Source organism: Schistocerca piceifrons, chromosome 5 (assembly GCF_021461385.2).
Source record: "Schistocerca piceifrons isolate TAMUIC-IGC-003096 chromosome 5, iqSchPice1.1, whole genome shotgun sequence".
In the NCBI taxonomy this organism is placed as follows: domain Eukaryota; kingdom Metazoa; phylum Arthropoda; class Insecta; order Orthoptera; family Acrididae; genus Schistocerca; species Schistocerca piceifrons.
Genome location: NC_060142.1, coordinates 527,398,176 through 527,416,296, shown reverse-complemented (window position 1 = coordinate 527,416,296; position 18,121 = coordinate 527,398,176). Strand labels below are relative to the sequence as shown.

The window sequence follows — 18,121 nt, the reverse complement described above, 5'->3', positions numbered from 1 at the left end:
CATAATGTTCTCGCTGATCAGTGTATTACTCGTGGCTCTTCTCAGTATTCCTCCTGACAAGATATATTGGTCAGTTCTTGTCAAATGAGACAGGAGGTCAGTTTGGTTCAGGGGGATGAGAACCTGACACTTGCAGTCTCTGTGCATCGGTGATCTTTCTCTTACGTAATATGAAATGTAAACATTTCAGTGGAAGCCAGCCTCTATTATTCTATGCCCCACCCCAGGGTGGTGCCCCCCTACCCCACTTGGAGGAAGGGTGGTCTACTAGAGGGGGCTGTGTGGAAAAATTGTGTCGTCTCCTAGGAAGCCTTCTAAAAACCGTAGTAAATTGTTAGAGAAACTACAGGTGAACTGTGTCAATACCGAACAAAACTATACGTGTTATGTACGCAAATGTGCTACCAATGATAGAATATTATTTTTGAACGAGAAAAACTCTCCATCTTTACGCGTTTTGAATATAAAAATATTAATAATAAGTATACGTGTGTGTAAAATAGTACTAAGAATAACAAAGACTATATCACGTCATGGAATGTCTACATAACTGCGTGATAATGGCTTGGATGGATAAAATGATCATTCTGGTGTCGGCTCTCGATCCTTCTAGACCCTTCTGGACGAGTTTGTTTCCGAACGCACGAATTTGTTAACTTTCATAAGTTTTTCGGAATATATGTATAAAAGTATTTCTCCTTGTAATCTCATTTTATACCTCCCCCTCCATGTGAATATAATTAAGTGGAAGTAATTAATTATCGTTGGAACTTGACTAGAAGACAGTTCGACAGCAGGGCCCTGTCAAGGAGAGAGAAAGAACGGATGGAGGTTCGGGACACCGTCTTTCCATTACCGGGGGAAACTGCCCCTAAAAGGCGGAAATATCAGCGATGATCCATGACATGAGGGTGCAGAAGGAAACGGAAAAGTACATAATGCGTATCCACAGGTCATGTGGCGTGTAACTGAAAAAAATGTAATGATCTCTTTAATGCCAAGAGATTCCAGACTATTTCCATTCACATCTCTGAAAGGGGATTGCCACGAGGGAAGTAATCATGAGAAATAGTCTAAATAAGCGACGAAAGGGTAACATTCTAGGAGCCGGACTGTCTAATGTCAGAAGTATCAGTGTGGTGCAGAAGCTAGAAAATCTGAAAATGGAAATGCAAAGGATTAGTATCGATACAGTGGGTGTCAGTGAAGTGAAATGGAATGAACATAAGGACTTATGTTGAGATGAATATGGGATGAAATCAACAGCAACACAGAATAGTGCATAGGGAGCAGGATCCATAATGAATAAGAAGCCAGAGCAGAGAGTGAGTTATCGTGAAAAGTAAAGTGATAAAACTGTTCTCACCAGAACAACAAACCAACGCCAATAACACTAGTTCAGATAGAGAAGACGACGTCAAAAGCAGAAGAACAAGCGATATTGTAGACGAGGATACTGAACTTGTAATTCAGTATGTAAAGTGAGACGGAAATCTAATAGTGAAAAACGGTTCAAATGTTTCTGAGCACTATGGGACTTAACTTCTGAGGTCATCAGTCCCCTAGAACTTACAACTAATTAAACCTAACTAATCTAAGGACATCACACACATCCATGCCCGAGGCAGCATTCGAACCTGCGACAGTAGCGGTGGCGCGGGTCCAGACTGTAGCGCCTAGAAACGCTGGGCCACTCCGGCCGGCGAAATCTAATAATCATGAGTGACTGGAACGCTCTAGTAGGTGAAGGAATAGAAGTCAGGGGCAGAATGAACTCTGTAATAATCTACATAACAATTCTGCAGTTCACATTTAAGTGCTCTGCGGGAGGTTCACCAAATCACTTCCAGACAATTTCTTTACCTATGATTTTGGATGTGGTCCGCCTTTAGCAAAACACAATCTGATTTTTTATCCCAAACATGTCTCACTGCAGTTGCAGCATCATTAGTGTTCTTTTTATTTTATTGCTGTTATACACAACGAGTGCTTTTTGCTGTTTATATAGATGTAAATAGTAGTTTTTACATGGTAGTTACAGATTTCTGAAGAGCACATAAAATTATGTATTCATACCTTTTTACCACATGATGTGGTTTTCCTGCTGTGTTACGTTTCCACAATGCCTTTGGCTCTTCAGTGTAAAAGATACTATTATAGATATATGTTTATATAAAAATACATGTTATTACCAACTGTACAATTACCTAATAGTTAATCCAATAGCCGCCCTTATCGATTATAGCTTGGCACCTTTTTGGCATGCTTTCCACGAGATTTTTGCATATTCTCTCGGCGACGATCTCCCTATCGTCCCGATTTTGTATGACGGTTACTTCAAAGTATACACTGGCTTTGCATTAAGCTTTATCTTACTATGCGACCAAACATTTCCGATCGGATTTGCACCCGCTAGACATTGCAAGCCGGTCCATCGTGGACACCCGATAGCCTTGTTTCCACGCCTTACCGAGGCGGCTACCATGTTTCACATCACTATCCTCTTGAAGCAACGTGTTTGCCTCGTTCGAGCCAAGTAGGATTTAATTTATGCTTAAAAACACTCTCTATCTCTTTGTCTTCAGTTTTAGTTGTCGAGCACGTTAGCCCTCTCTCCGGCAAAACATCCACGTTTCCAACCTCTAAATATTGTTTGATCCACTTCGCAAAGTCTTTGACTTTCTAAGAATTTTGGCAGCAGCTCCGCACGAAAGCTTTGGTCCCTTTGAATGATTTACAAGGAACACTGGCTCGTGACGCTTGAGATATTTGGCACTCATTTTAAACTGCAACTGACAAAACAAAACATTCAACTCTCACACTGTTTATTTATACACTGTGCGAAAGTGGATTCAGTGCATATTAGCGACGACTACCAGAGACATTGCTGCGAACGTTGCATTTAAAATTATGGCGTACGCTTTCTTGTGGAATTGACTGTAAGTTTTCTTCTCATTACTCCTCTCGTGTTTGACATTTATTTTTCTCGTTTATCACAGAGTGTAGCAGAGTGAGGTGTAGGGTATTAAAGTGAAGAATAAGGACTCAAAACATTTATTAATTAAACGTATACAATATGCAAACACATATTAGTACGAAACAAAGCTTATACACCAAAAAGTAGAGAGAAAACATTTACATAACTGCAATAACACAATGACAGTATTATGATCAGGATGGATTAGAGACGTTTAGTCGCAGGCAGGCGCAACAGAAAGACTGCTATACAAGTGAGCTTTAGGACATAAGGTCTTATAAAGGAGACAACACAAACACATGCACACATTCACGCAAGCACAACTCACACAACTATCATCAATGCCTCCGCGGATAAAAACAGTAGTCCTGTGTGTGTGATCTTTGCTTGTTTACATGTGTGAGTTCTGTTACCTTTAGAAAAAGGCCTTTTGGCCGAAACCTCATTTGTTTAAATGTCTTTCCGTTGTGCCTGTCTGCGAATCAACATCTCCGTTGCATGGTGAGTAGCAATCTGTTCTTTTCGTGATATTGTCATCATTCCATCCTGTATTTCTATTGTTCAGTAATAAAGTGATTAACACTACTAGCTAATTAGACGGAGGGTGTGTCCACAGCATACAAGCCATCGATACTTGAGTTCCATAGTGACCATTTAGTTACAGGTTATGTGGGAAAACGACACTGGTCATCTGAAAAAATAAATAATGTTGGCGTTGGCTTGGATTGTTGTTGTGGTCTTCAGTCCTGAGACTGGTTTGATGCAGCTCCCCATGCTACTCTATCCTGTGCAAGCTGCTTCACCTCCCAGAACCTACTGCAACCTACAGCCTTCTGAATCTGCTTAGTGTATTCATCTCTTGGTCTCCCTATACGATTTTTACCCTCCACGCTGCCCTCCAATACTAAACTGGTGATCCCTTGATGGCTCAGAATATGTCCTACCAACCGATCCCTTCATCTAGTCAAGTTGTGCCACAAACTTCTCTTCTCCCCAATCCTATTCACTACTTCCTCATTAGTTATGTGATATACCCATCTAATCTTCAGCATTCTTCTGTAGCACCACATTGCGAAAGCTTCTATTCTCTTCTTGTCCAAACTATTTATCGTCCATGTTTCACTTCCATTGGAATTCTCTCCATACAAATACTTTCAGAAACGATTTCCTGACACTTAAATCTATACTCGAATTTCCCTTCCTCAGAAATGCTTTCCTTGCCATTGCCAGTCTACATTTTATTTCCTCTCTACTTCGACCATCATCAGTTATTTTGCTCACCAAATAGCAAAACTCCTTTACTACTTTAAGTGTCTCATTTCCTAATCTAATTCCCTCAGCATCACCCGACTTAATTCGACTACACGCCATTATCCTCGTTTTGCTTTTGTTGAAGTTCATCTTATATCCTCCTTTCAAGATCCTGTCCATTCCGTTCAACTGCTCTTCCAAGTCCTTTGCTGTCTCTGACAGAATTACAACGTCATCGGCAAACCTCAAAGTTTTTATTTCTTCTCCATGGATTTTAATACCTAATCCGAATTTTTCTTTTGTTTCCTTCACTGCTTGCTCAATATAGAGATTGAATATTATCGGGGAGAGGCTACAACCCTGTCTTACTCCCTTCCCAACCACTGCTTCCCTTTGATGTCCCTCGACTCTTATAACTGCCATCTGGTGTCTGTACAAATTGTAAATAGCTTTTCGCTCCCTCTATTTTACCCCTGCCACCTTTAGAATTTGAAAGAGAGTATTCCAGCCAACATTGTCAAAAGCTTTCTCTAAGTCTACAAATGCTAGAAACGTAGGTTAGCCTTGGTTTGGCTTGGATAGGAGTTTAAAATTGTTATCCTATTAATCTGCTCTTGTGGCTATTAAATTCCTTCCAGAAACGTTCCAGATATGGACGTTGTAAAGGAGTCCCAACTCGAAGTTAAGGTCTTCATATTACATTAACAAATCCAAACAACATAATCCGTAATATAATTACTGTATACAAGAGAACCTGCCCTAAAACAAAACTAATTCAGATCAAGGTTCAACGTTCAACCAGCAAATCAGTAAAATAACTTATAATAACACCTCATTATACTACTATCAAGAGGAGCCTCAATTACATTTAAAAGCCCAATGCAACTTGATAGATATAAAAGAACTTATAAGAACCGCCGACTAACCACTACAAGATAAGTCTGAAAATAATACAGATAAAACCCTTCCATCACACTTCCTCACCACCATTGTGGTCTAAAGTATTGAATCAGTTTAATACAGTAAACCCCAGTGCGAATCTTATGTCGAGATGCCACTTCTTACAAATGACCGGTGCGATATTAACGCCAAAGACCCACAGTGGTAACAAGTTCATAAACACAAGTCCCAGTGCCTAGCTACCATGGTGTAATCCACACTTTCCAAATATATGACTGCTAGTAGATGAAAATTATTGCAGTACTATATTAGTCTTTCGTCCTTTCATTTAGCGCAGACTTCAGTGGGAGATGATTTTAATTCTTTCCACAACAAAATTCTGTCTCGAAATCTGGCAGAAAATCAAAAGATATTCAGACTGCACGTAAATTACTCCATCAGAAAAACACACTCAATACCTTCTCGACATGATGGAAACTGTAATGTTATCAAAGACAGAACCACTAAAGCGGAGTTTCTAATCATTGTTTCCCGAAATTCCTTCACAAAAGTAGACGCAGTAAATACTCCGGTATTCGTATCGAGAGCAGCTGCCTGCATGAATAACTTAGAAGCACATATACTCAGTACAGCGAAGCAACTTATACCACTTCACAAAGTTAGGCCTTCCGGTGGTGTCTGCTATATCAGTTAGGTGCCTATGTGACTATGTTGATTTAACAGCTCCATTTCTAGTAGGCACATATACCCGCTCGCTCATCGAAATACCCGTACCTTAGGATTGGAAAAGTGCACTGATCACATCAACAAACAAACATGGAAATACACTCCTGGAAATGGAAAAAAGAACGCATTGACACCGGTGTGTCAGACCCACCATACTGGCTCCGGACACTGCGAGAGGGTTGTACAAGCAATGATCACACGCACGGCACAGCGGACACGCCAGGAACCGCGGTGTTGGCCGTCGAATGGCGCTAGCTGCGCAGCATTTGTGCACCGCCGCCGTCAGTGTCAGCCAGTTTGCCGTGGCATACGGAGCTCCATCGCAGTCTTTAACACTGGTAGCATGCCGCGACAGCGTGGACGTGAACCGTATGTGCAGTTGACGGACTTTGAGCGAGGGCGTATAGTGGGCATGCGGGAGGCCGGGTGGACGTACCGCCGAATTGCTCAACACGTGGGGCGTGAGGTCTCCACAGTACATCGATGTTGTCGCCAGTGGTCGGCGGAAGGTGCACGTGCCCGTCGACCTGGGACCGGACCGCAGCGACGCACGGATGCACGCGAAGACCGTAGGATCCTACGCAGTGCCGTAGGGGGCCGCACCGCCACTTCCCAGCAAATTAGGGACACTGTTGCTCCTGGGGTATCGGCGAGGACCATTCGCAGCCGTCTCCATGAAGCTGGGCTACGGTCCCGCACACCGTTAGGCCGTCTTCCGCTCACGCCCCAACATCGTGCAGCCCGCCTCCAGTGGTGTCGCGACAGGCGTGAATGGAGGGACGAATGGAGACGTGTCGTCTTCAGCGATGAGAGTCGCTTCTGCCTTGGTGCCAATGATGGTCGTATGCGTGTTTGGCGCCGTGCAGGTGAGCGCCACAATCAGGACTGCATACGACCGAGGCACACAGGGCCAACACCCGGCATCATGGTGTGGGGAGCGATCTCCTACACTGGCCGTACGCCACTGGTGATCGTCGAGGGGACACTGAATAGTGCACGGTACATCCAAACCGTCATCGAACCCATCGTTCTACCATTCCTAGACCGGCAAGGGAACTTGCTGTTCCAACAGGACAATGCACGTCCGCATGTATCCCGTGCCACCCAACGTGCTCTAGAAGGTGTGAGTCAGCTACCCTGGCCAGCAAGATCTCCGGATCTGTCCCCCATTAGGCATGTTTGGGACTGGATGAAGCGTCGTCTCACGCGGTCTGCACGTCCAGCACGAACGCTGGTCAAACTGAGGCGCCAGGTGGAAATGGCATGGCAAGCCGTTCCACAGGACTACATCCAGCATCTCTACGATCGTCTCCATGGGAGAATAGCAGCCTGCATTTCTGCGAAAGGTGGATATACACTGTACTAGTGCCGACATTGTGCATGCTCTGTTGCCTGTGTCTATGTGCCTGTGGTTCTATCAGTGTGATCATGTGATGTATCTGACCCCAGGAATGTGTCAATAAAGTTTCCCCTTCCTGGGACAATGAATTCACGGTGTTCTTATTTCAGTTTCCAGGAGTGTAGAAGTAATACACCGAATTACAGACCCATATTAGTGACCTCGATTTGCAGTAGGATATTGGAACGGATATTGTGTTCGAACGTTACATAAATTACCTCGGGAGAAAACGATATGTTGCCACATAGTCAACACACTCTGAAAATACCGTTCCTGTGAAATATATGTGTACCTAGCTGTGTATACACGTTAAGTAATGAGTACTATTGTCGGGGGATTTCGGAATGGTTCCATATTTCTAGAGTTCCAGAAGGCTTTTGACTCTGTTCCTCGGAAGCAGTTTCTAATCAAATTGCTTGCCGACTATCATCGCTGTTGTGCGAGTATGTTCGTGATTTGCTGGTGCTGTAGGCTGTCTGCTAATCTTAATCTATGTAAACTATTCACAAGACAATCTCACCAACCCTTAGACCGTGTTTTATTGGCAGAACATTTAAAAGGTTCAACATATCTGCTAAAGAGAGTTGTTACATTACGCATATCCGTTCGCTTCTGCAGTATTTCTTTATGGGATCCTTACCGTGTAGTGTGAAGGAGGACTACGCAAAATTTCAATGAACTACAGCTCGTTCTCTACTACTGCGAGCAAGGAGGGAGAGTATCACGGATATATCGATGATGTTTCATTGAACTGTTCGCACGCTGATAGTTGCTGATGGCCCAGCACTGACATCTGCAGCAATCTGCGGAAGGGTTGCACTGATGCTCTTCAGTCATCGTTGGTCCCATTATTGCAAGAAGTTCTTCCCGCTGCAGCGATATCGGAGATTTGATGTTTCATCGGATTCCTGAGTGTCACGGCACACTCTTGAAATAATCGTACGGGAAAATCGCCACTTCATCGCTACCTCGGAGATGCTGTGTCCCATCGCTCGTGCGAGGACTATAACACCACGTTCAGACTCACTTAAACGTTCATAACCTACCGTTGTAACAGCAGAAAACAATGTGACGACTGCACCAGACACTTGTTGTCTTACACAAGGTGGTCCATTGATCGTGACCGGGCCAAATATGTCACGAAATAAGCATCAAACGAAAATCTACAAAGAACGAAACTCGTCTAGCTTCAAGGGGGAAACCAGATGGCGCTATGGTTGGCCCGCTAGATGGTGCTGCCATAGGTCAAACGGATATCAACTACGTTTTTTAAAATAGGAACCCACATTCTTTATTACATATTCGTGTAGTACTTAAAGAAATATGAACGTTTTAGTTGGACGCCTTTTTTCGCTTCGTGGTAGAGGCGCTGTAATAGTCAGAAACGTATAAGTACGTCGTATCACGTAACATTCCTGCAGTGCGGACAGTATTTGCTTCGTGATACATTACCCGTGTTAAAATGGACCGTTTACCAATTGCGGAAAAGGTCGATATCGTGTTGATGTATGGCTATTGTGATAAAAATGCCCAATGGGCGTGTATGTATATACTGCTCGGTATTCTGGGCGACATCATCCAAGTGTCCGGACCGTTCGCCGGATAGTTACGTTATTTAAGGAAACAGGAAGTGTTCAGCCACATGTAAAACGTCAACCACGACCTGCAACAAATGATGATGCCCAAGTAGGTGTCTTAGCTGCTGTCGCGGCTAATCCGCACATCAGTAGCAGACAAACTGCGCGAGAATCGGGAATCTCAAAATGCTACATCAACATCGATTGCACCCGTACCATATTTCTCTGCACCAGGAATTGAATGGCGATGACTTTGAACGTCGTGTACAGTTCTGCCACTGGGCACAAGAGAAATTACGGGACGATGACAGATTTTCTGCACGCGTTCTATTTAGTGACGAAGCGTCATTCACCAACAGCGGTAACGTAAACCGGCATAATATGCACTATTGGGCAACGGAAAATCCACGATGGCTGCGACAAGTGGAACATCGGCGACCTTGGCGGGTTAATGTATGGTGCGGCATCATGGGAGGAAGGATAATTGGCCCCCATTTTATCGATAGTAATCTAAATAGTGCAATTTATGCTGATTTCCTACATAATGTTCTACCGATGTTACTACAAGATGTTTCACAGCATGACAGAATAGCGATGTAGTTCGAACATGATGGATGTCCGGCACATAGCTCGCGTGCGATTGACGAGGTACTGAATAGCATATTTCATGACAGGTGGATTGGCCGTCGAAGCACCTTGGCCCGCACGTACACCGGATCTGACGTCCCCGGATTTCTTTCTGTGGGGAAAGTTGAAGGATATTTGCTATCGTGATCCACCGACAACGCCTGACAACATGCGTCAGCGCATTGTCAATGCATGTGCGAACATTACGGAAGGCGAACTACTCGCTGTTGAGAGGAATGTCGTTACACGTATTGCCAAATGCATTGAGGTTGACGGACATCATTTAGAGTATTTATTGTATTAATGTAGTATTTACAGGTAACCACGCTGTAACTGGAACAACCGAAAAAAAATGTTCAAACGTACCTACGCTCTGTATTTTAATTTACAAAACCTACCTGTTACCAACTGCTTGTCTAAAATTGTGAGCCATACGTTTCTGACTGTTACGGCGCCATCTATCACTAAGCGAAAACAGTAGTCCAACTAAAACATTCATATTTCTTTACGTACTACACGACTATGTAATAAAAAATTGGGGTTCCTATCTTAAAAAACGCAGTTGATATCCGTTTGACCTATGAAAGCGCCATCTAGGCGGCGAACCATAGCGCCATCTGGTTTCCCCCTTCAAGCTAGACAACTTTCGTTCTTTGCAGTTTTTTCGTTTGACGCTTATTTCATGAGGTATTTGGACCGGTCACGATCAGTGGACCACCCTGTATAAGCGTTGTCGACCGCAGCGCCATATTATGCCTGTTCACATATCTCTATATTTGAATACGCATGCCTGTACCAGTTTGTTCGGCACTTCAGTGTATTTCATGCAGATAATGGTGTACACTTTCTTATGGAACTGACTGTAGTCGAAATCTGAGAAATTCTTACGTAGTATGTCAGGAACAAGAATTTCAGTGAGAAAGGAGGTAACCAGTAGTTGTGAACGCTGCAGACTATTCTCAAACGCAAAGCAATTCGCGATGTTGTGTAGATCACTGACTGGTTGTTACGTTGGTGGTTAGCTTCAAAGAAGTCGTTGCAAAACGGCTTTGGTGGGGAACCTGCGATACGCAGCAAATATCCGGAGATTGACGTGCAGGCGCGCGTCGGCGGGGCGCCGTGGAGCGCCGGCAGCTGGACCAGCGGCGGCGTCGCGACGTCCAATTTGGCGGGACGGCTGGGCGCTCGCCGGGCCACCCTTTGGCTGGCGGACAGCGCCGAAATTTAATCAGGGGCTGCTCAGCGCCCGGAACGCTGACAAATGTCTGGCGCCGGCGGCTGTTATTGGCTGCAGGCCGCCGACGCCCCCGGAATGCGTCGCCGGCGAGCGTCGCGGCGCGGCGGCCGGCGCGCCAGGTGTCCTAGCAACCGCCCCGGGCGCCCAACCCCGTGTTTTGTTACGGTTGCAGCGGCGCCCCGCGTCGCAGCCGAGAACGGCAGGAACGAAATCCAGCTGGTAGCTGCCGACCTGTTCGGGGTAGGTCCGAACACACGACGAATTTCTTCTCGGCAAGAAAATTGTACTGTTTCGGTGTCGACGAAGGAAACGCAAATTTTTCGTCAGAGCAGCACCGATACCTTTGTATCGCAGCGATCGGCGTCGGTAGGGCTCAGAGGCCACTCTGCTGATAAAGAGATGTCATACTCTACGGGCGTGCAAACAGCGTCGCAGACTTCCTACGTGGCCGCGTTACTTACCAGCAAACACTCTAGGTATTCTGGGTGACTAAAAAAGAGTTACGTATTGCTGCAAGAGATAGCGTTGGTCAAATCTAGAAGAAAAATTTTTCATAATTCTATGTGCGAAAAGCGATGCCTATTGATAGGTCAGCGTAATGTGTAGTATTTACCCTAAAGCGCCAAAGAAACTGATATAGGCATGGGTATTGAAATACAGGGATATGTAAACAGGCAGATACGGAGCTGCGGTCGGGTAACTTCAGTATAAGACAACAAGTGTCTGGCGCTGTTGTTAGATCGGTTAATGCTGCTACAATGGCAGGCTACCAAGATTTAAGGTGGCTTGAACGTGGTGTCAAGGTCGGAGCAGGAGCCATGGGACACAGCATCTCCGAGGTAACGATGAATTGGGGATTTTCCCCTACGACCATTTCACGAGTGTACCGTAAATTTCAGGGATCGCAGCAGCCGGAAAAAATCCGGCAAGAATGGGGCCAACGACGTCTGAAAAGAATTTTTCAACGTGAGAGAAGTGCAACCCTTCAGCAACTATGCTGGGTTATCAACAAGTGTCAGCCTGCGAACCATTCAACGAAACATCATTGATATGGGCTTTCAGAGCCGATGGCCCACTCGTGTACTCTTGATGACTGTACGACTCAAAGCTTTACGTCTCGCCTGGGCCCATCAGCACCAACATTGGACTGTTGATGACTGGAAACATGTTGCCTGGTCGAACGAGTCTCGTTTCAGATTGTATCGAGCGAATGGACGTGTATGATAACGAAGACAACTTCATGAATCCATTGACCCTCCATGTCAGCAGTGGATTGTTCAAGTTGAAAGAGGCTCTGTTATGGTGTAGGGCGTGTGCAGCGGTAGTGATATGGGACACCTGATACATTTGGATATGACTCTGGCTGGTGAAACGCACGTAAGGATCCTGTCTGATGACCTAGATCCATTCATGTCTACTGTGCATTCCGATGGACTTGGGCAATTCCAGCAGGACAATGCGACAAACCACTCGTCCAGAATTGCTATATAGTGACTCCAGAAACACTCTTCTGAGTTTAAACACTTACGCTGGCCACCAGACTCCCCATGCCTGTTGAGCATATCTGGGATGCCTTGCAACGCACTGTTCGGAAGAGGTCTCCACACCCTTGTACTCTTACAGATTTATCGACAGCTCTGCAGAATTCGTGGACTCTGTTCCCTCCAACACTACTTCAGACATTAGTCGAGTTCATGCATAGTCGTGTTGCGACCCTTCTGCGTGCTTGCGTGGACCACCAGTTTCTGTTGCTCTTCAGTGTATAAATGAGACAGGATTCACAAGAGATGATTTAGTAAATTTCCACAACACACGCGTTGGGAAAATGCAAGAGCTCAGGCAATAAGGAGGTGAGACATCACGATCGCTTCATTATCAACGTAGAAACAGAAATTGTCTGGAGGAGACTAATGGGATCACATTATTTTTTCTTTTTGAGTCATCAGTCTTCTGACTGGTTTGACGCGGTTCGCCCCAAGTTCCTCTCCTTTGGAAACCTTTTCATCTCAAAGTAACACTTGCATCGTATGTCGTCAGTTATTTACCTATATTCCTTTCTTCACCAATTTTCCTGAGAACCGCCTCATTTCTTACCTTATCAGTCCAACCAGTTTTCAACAACCTTCTGTAGCATCACATCTCTGATGCTTCGATTGTCCTGTGCTCCGATTTTCTCACAGTCCGTGTTTCTCTACCATAAAATTCTGTGCTCTAAACGTACATTCTTAGGAATTTCTTCCACAAATAATGAGCTACGTTTGATGTTAGTAGACTTCTCTTAACTAGGAACGCTCCTTTTGCCAGTGCCCGTCTGCTTTTTATGTCCTCCTTGCTCCGAACATGGGGGGTTATTTTGCTGCCCAAGAAGCAGTACTCCTCAACTGCTTTGTGATCACCAATTCCCCCTCCCCCCCCCCCCCCCCGCCTGATGTTATGTTTCCTACTATTCTCATTTCTGCGTATCTCGTTAGTTTTGTCGGTCTTCAATTTGCTCTCAATCCATACTCTATACTCATTAGATTGCTCCATCCAACAGATCCTCTAATTCTACTTCACATTCACTCAGTACAGCAATGTCATTAGCCAATTTATCTTTGATATCCTTTCATCTTGAATTACAATCCCACTCTTGAATCTTTCTTTTAGTTCCGTAATTGTTTCTCCGGTGTATAGACAGAGCATAAGGGGCGAAAGACTCTATACATGTCTTACAGACACTTTAATCCGAGTACTTCGTTTTTGGTTTTCCAAAAAGATTAACATTTGCTGTGTATCACCAACTTCTGCGTGACTAATTACCAGTGATATTGGAGAATGTTACCCTTGTACAAACAACGACCGATTTTATGCACGACTGGACACACAGTTTTCTACGGAACATGCTACAGCACCTCATCGCAGCGATACATGGACAATGAAGTAATCGAGGAGATTCGGTAGCATCGTCTCCCCTTTGCCGGACTTGAGTGTCTTGGATTTCTGGCTATGGGGTCATATCAAGTCATTAAATGCATCGACAATTTGCAGGCGTTGCGGAAGCTACTGACCAATGCATGTGACGTAATCGAAATGGACCCAGGTGCATTCGAAAGAATTTGTGATGCACTACGAAAAAGGGTTGAAGGACGTGTGAGGATAGGTGCAGCACACACTACAGTGTCTACGTAAAAGGAGCAGATAGGTGTGAGAGGACAGATTGGTCCATATGTCAAAACGTATTGGTTTCTGGACATGTGCTTATCAGAACTTTTCGTCTAGTTTTTACCAATACTACCTCCTGTAGGAATATGTGACAGTTTCTTTTAAACACCTGTACATCCCGCATACGCACAACGACGAGGCAGTTGCAGGTTGTAACGGTAACACCGACCACCTTAAACGGCAATCGATGCTAATATTAAACCTCTGTGGGGAATTTTTGAAATAGTTGTGACCGTGAGAAAACGTAATGGGAACGAAACAATCAGACTGGAATTCGTTTCCGAAACACTGCAGCAGAGTATAACTAGCAGTAAACAGGTGGTCAGGAACAGACGTTCTCCCAGCACAAAAGCAAGTTGTAATATTACGTATTAATATCGGTCGCCAGCCTAATTGGGCCTTCTTGTGTCAAGCAATATAATAAACCAGAAGGCAGTGCTAAGGCTAACCCAACCTTCCTTGACACACTCATTAAACTCTTTCATTATATCTGTTCACACTACAACACAATAACCTAACCTTGCAGATAAATATACTACTAACTTGGAAGTCAGACAAACAAATGACCATTGAGATAGCGAACAATAACATATGCCTCATTCTGGAAACATCCCCCCGGCTGTGGCTAAGCCATGTCTCCACTATATCCTTTCTTTCAGGAGTGCTAGTTCTGCAAGGTTCGCAGGAGAGCTTCTGTAAAGTTTGGAAGGTAGGAGACGAGATACTGGCAGAAGTATAGCTGTGGGTACCGGGCCTAAGTCGTGCTTCGGTAGCTCAGTTGGTAGAGCACTTGCCCGCGAAAGGCAAAGGTCCCGAGTTCGAGTCTCGGTCGGACACACAGTTTTAATCTGCCAGGAAGTTTCAATAACATATGCCTCTTAACAACACGGACCTTAAATGAACTAGATGCAGCAGTTTATAGAACCAGTCACCAACACACATAAAACTAATAGCAATACTAAACAGGGGAGAGCATAAAATGATTCTGACTGAAATCAGGGGGTCTATTAAGGATCATACTTTATAACATCATTGCTCTGTACAGGGTCTCTATGCATGTGTAATTAACAACTTGCAATAGAATAGCTAACACAGTAAATATTTCTTTCTTAAGCTCGGTCTGAAGCAGTCAGACAGAATGCAAATCTAACCACACTAACTTCGAAGGAGCCTTTCCTTTGCTTGATTAACTAACTACCCTAGCACATGAGGGCCCTTAAACTTACATGGTTTTAAGAACCATGCTCATTAACAAAAGTACACAAGTAAGTATGAGACATGGAAAGTATTCTCATCAGTAATAATTAATTAAGTAAAGCACAACCAATAATAGCTCTTTTAATAACAACTATGCTTTGGTAAGCAGTCTTCTAACCTACTCAAAATATAGATGCTTGTGCAAAAGTCAACACAACATTAAATTCAAGTCCAAACACTTTTTCATGAAGTTAACACTGATAAAACTTTGTATGTCTGATCAGAGTGCATAAATGCAACAATTAATAATCTTTTTCACTTCAAATCAATATTATTGTTCTTTTAACTAACAATTTTACTATTTTCTGGCACTTTTTCAAGTTGGGCAAATTATTTGAGAAACTGACAGCTGATTGAATGGTTCAAATGGCTCTGAGCACTATGGGACTTAACTTCTTAGGTCATCAGTCCCCTAGAACTTAGAACTACTTAAACCTAACTAACCTAAGGACATCACACACAGCCATGCCCGAGGCAGGATTCGAACCTGCGACCGTAGCAGTCGCGCGGTTCCTGACTGAAGAGCCCGCATCTCGTGGTCGTGCGGAAGCGTTCTCGCTTCCCACGCCCGGGTTCCCGGGTTCGATTCCCGGCGGGGTCAGGGATTTTCTCTGCCTCGTGATGGCTGGGTGTTGTGTTCTGTCCTTAGGTTAGTTAGGTTTAAGTAATTCTAAGTTCTAGGGGACTGATGACATAGATGTTAAGTCCCATAGTGCTCAGAGCCATTTCATTTTCCTGACTGAAGAGCCTAGAACCGCTCGGCCACCGTGGCCGGCAGCTGATTGATTTAACAATGCACTGGAAGTGGAGTATTTATCAAACGATAAAACTCAACTTTTAACACTAAACGCCACACATTAGAAAGTAATCACAACTATTTTTACAGTTGCCGAATAAGTTTTTCCATAAAAAAATAAGGACACTCGGAATTAAATTCACTAGGATAGGATTCCTGTCCAGGTTTGTGATTTTGGATAATCACGGGTGTAAATAGCGTTTTTAGCAACACCACGATTATTATTAAAATTAACGAAATTTCACAAATACCGGGTCCGATTAAAGAGTGTCAAATACAAATAATTTATTAGAAGGCTTATGGCACTGTTGGCGTAAGTTGCAGTGGCTGTTAACACGGCGGCGATGCAGTCATGGCAGTACTGTTGGCCTTGCCCTTTTACAGACCTTCTTGGCGTCGAAATTATATTTTAGAGGGCCAAAAAACACGCCATGACAATATTATTCCCAAATGCAGCATCCGAGGTCCATAAATACTGGTCTTAAGCTCATCAAGACTCCAAGAATATGAGCCGCACTGATCCACTATTAACCACAGCACTGTGCAGCCCAGACACCTCACTCGTCACAAAGGACGAGTTGCTATTTGCGCGCCAACCACACCTTTTCCACTCCACTAGGCTACTTCCGTAACTGCGGGGCTTCTCTGCATGTTTTACATTCAACTCTACAATCCCTAACCACGGACCAAGTCATTTACAGTGCATTATACACGGTGGTGCAAAAAGGTACGGCCAAACTTTCAGGAAACATTCCTCACACACAAACTTTCCATGTTAGAGCTCATTTTATTACTCCTCTTCAAATCACATTAATCATGGAATGGAAACACACAGCAACAGAACGTATCAGCGTGACTTCAAACACTTTGTTACAAGAAATGTTCAAAATGTCCTCCGTTAGCGAGGAGACATGCATATCACAGCCGTCCACAATACGAGCACGAAGAGTCTCTAAATTAGGTACCGGGGTTGCGTAGACAAGAGCTTTCAAATGCCCCCATAAGTGAAAGTCAAGAGGGTTGAGGTCAGGAGAGAGTGGAGGCCATGGAATTGGTCCGCCTCTACCAATCCATCGGTCACCGAATCTGTTGTTGGGAAGTGTACGAACACTTCGACTAAAATGTGCAGGAGCTCCACCGTGCATGAACCACAAGTTGTGTCGTACTTGTAAAGGCACATGTTCTAGCAGCACAGGTAGAGTATCCCGCATGCAATCATGATAATGTGTTCCATTGAGCGTATGTGGAAGAACATGGGGCCCAATCAAGACATCACCAACAATACCTGCCCAAACGTTCACAGAAAATCTTTGTTGATGACGTGATTGCACAATTGCGTGCGGATTTTCGTCAGCCCACACATGTTGATTGTGAAAATTTGCAATTTGATCACGTTGGAATGAAGCCTCATCCGTAAAGAGAACATTTGCACTAAAAAGGATTGACGCATTCGCAGAAGTGTACCCGTAGAGGCCAATCAGCTGCTGATAGTGCCTGCACACGCTGTACATGGTGCGGAAACAACTGGTTCTCCCGTAGCACTCTCCATATAGTGACGTGGTCAACGTTACCTTGTACAGCAGCAACTTCTCTGACGCTGACATTAGGGTTATCGTCAACTGCACGAAGAATTGCCTCGTCCATTGCAGATGTCCTCGTCGTTATAGGTCTTCCCCAGTCGCGAGTCATAGGCTGGAATGTTCCGTGCTCCCTAAGACGGCGATCAATTGCTTCGAACGTCTTCCTGTCGGGACACCTTCGTTCTGGAAATCTGTCTCGATACAAACCTACCGCGCCACGGCATTGCCCCGTGCTAATCAACACATCAAATGGGCATCTGCCAACTCCGCATTTGTAAACATTGCACTGACTGCAAAACCACGTTCGTGATGAACACTAACAAGTTGATGCTAAGTACTGATGTACGTGATGCTAGTACTGTAGTAGAGCGATGAGTCGCATGTCAACACAAGCACCGAAGTCAACATTACCTTCCTTCAATTGGGCCAACTGGCGGTGAATCGAGGAAGTACAGTACATACTGACGAAACTAAAATGAGCTCTAACATGTCCACATAACATCTTTTCTTTATTTGTGTGTGAGGAATGTTTCCTGAAAGTTTGGCCGTACCTTTTGTAACACCCTGTATAACAATCATCCCAGTGGTCATTT

General features: G+C 44.4%; 1 non-coding gene across 1 annotated transcript; it reads left to right on the top strand.

The window, feature by feature from the left end:
* The first annotated feature begins 14,658 nt into the window (after positions 1 to 14,658).
* On the top strand, positions 14,659 to 14,733 carry Trnas-cga. Its single transcript has one exon. It is a non-coding gene; the product is annotated as a tRNA-Ser (tRNA).
* The last annotated feature ends 3,388 nt before the right edge of the window (positions 14,734 to 18,121 follow it).